Source organism: Trichechus manatus, unplaced genomic scaffold (genome assembly GCF_000243295.1).
Source record: "Trichechus manatus latirostris isolate Lorelei unplaced genomic scaffold, TriManLat1.0 scaffold00043, whole genome shotgun sequence".
NCBI lineage: Eukaryota > Metazoa > Chordata > Mammalia > Sirenia > Trichechidae > Trichechus > Trichechus manatus.
This window is the reverse complement of record NW_004443979.1, coordinates 15,875,557-15,877,667: the sequence shown is the minus strand read 5'-3', so window position 1 is coordinate 15,877,667 and position 2,111 is coordinate 15,875,557.

Sequence of the window (2,111 nt, the reverse complement as noted above, 5' to 3'; positions counted from 1 at the left end):
AAAAAAAAAAAAAACACTGAATAAACAATTTAAAGCTGGAAATGAGAAAAGTTCCACGTGGAATGTAGAAGACAATTGAGCTCATCTGACCTTGTGCAAGTCGGTTAACCTCCTGGGGCTTCACTTTCCTTATTAGGGGAAAGAGGGGACTGGAGGGAGGGTTAGACTACTTGATCTCAAAGGTCTATTCAAGTTCTAAATTCCCCTCCTGGGTATGGTAGGGAATGAAAATGTAAGGCATCAACACAACAACATTAGAGGCTCTGGAAAAAAAAAATGCACTTACTCAAACTGTGAATTGGGTTTCATATGAAGCATTGATTTTATCTGCTGGGATCCTTTGTTATTCTTTATAAAAATAGAAGATAAGAACAAATGCCTGCAATGGTTGAATTTCCCTGTTTCCTTCTTTTCCTGGCTACAGTTTTTCCTTATCTGAGGTTACAACAAAGGCAGTCTGCATATAGATAAAACAGCCCATGTGGATAATGCCACACTGCGATTTCTAGCTCAATCATTGTCTTCCCTTTCTGCCCATCTGCTGCTTTACATTCACCTGATCCTCTAGGGTGGAGAAGTTAGCTGAGTGCTAATCAGTGGGTAGGATAAGGGGAAGCATGTGTTATTGCAAACTGGATGGATCATGGATCATTGGTCAATAAAGAAAGGACTCTAGTGAGAGCTGTTAGATTTTTAATTAATTTAACTATGAAGACGTGCTGAGAGAAAACAATGCCTGCTGCAACATATAGACATCTGTCAATCACAGAGGTCATGGAGGAACATTGTGTTTATTATGCTTATTCATAAATCCATAGGATCTTGAGAAAAAAACAAAGAGGTGTTTTTAATCTCAATGTCTTTTTTTTGCTCTCATTATGCTTAAGTATTAAAAAAGGCAATCAATTCTGTGTTCTTCATTGTCAGCTGAAGATATATTTCCTACCCTTCTTGTGATGGTTAAGATTGTGTGTCAATTTGGCTGGGCCATGATTCTCCATGTTTTAATGTAATCACTCCCATGATTGAATATACTGTGAGTAGCCAATCAGATGAAAGGGAGTCTCCCTGGGGGTGTGGCCCACATCTGTATATAAGTAGATGTTCTGGCTTTTTGCTCTCTCTGGATCCTGCGGCTGCTTCCTGTCGTCTCATCTCCCGTTCTTGGGACTTGAGCTGTCAGCTTATCTGCCGAACCTGGGATTTGTCGATCTGCACAGCCCGTGAGTAGGAGCCCTGCTCTCTGACCTTCCAATCTTGGGCTTGCCAGCTTCTACAGCTGTGTGACTTGGGAGAGGCCTCTACCCTGATCCACGGACTTGGGACATTCTAGCCTCTACAATTACATGAGCTGTTTCCTTGATATAATCTCTCTCTATATATATATTTATACACTTTACTAGTTTTGCTTCTCTAGAGAACCCAGCCTAAGACATTTGGTACTGGGAATGGTTCTAGAGAAACAAAATTGTAAGAATGAGTTTTCTAAATTAGTTCTCAAGTCTGGTTAGTCATAAAGACATTGATGACTCTGCTTCCAGCAGTAAAGAGGTCACTGCTAGTCCATGGAACGAGGTGGCGATACAAATACACAAAATATCACCACCGGTAGATCAGGTATTGGTGAAAGGGGAGGCTCAGGGTGAACACATGTGTGATATCTTTCTACAGCTTTGTCAGAACGAAAAGTATAAGAAAGCTGGTTGGTTTGTCCTACTTTCTCTAGACAAACTGATGAAGGAAAGAGATGCACTCAGGGCTTCAGAGTCAAGGCTCAAGTGCCGCATACATGACCTCAAGGCTTCCACTTGTGCTTTTAAAGAAAGCCTTATTTCTTGTAGTAACAGAGCCAAAATTGCTGAAAACCAAACCCAGAGTCTTATTGTAAGAGTGGCTGAATTACAACACCAGCTCGATTGCAAACCTCGAGAGGTGTCTGAGGTTAAAGTAAGGGCATTGATTGGGAAGAGATGGGATCCTGAGACTTGGGATGGGGACATATGGGCATTTAATCAGGAAGCTGGGGACACTGAGCCTGTAAATTCCATTGAATCACTCCTGCCAGCAGAACCAGTCCCATCTGAAGAGATTACTTCATGTTTGTCTACTAA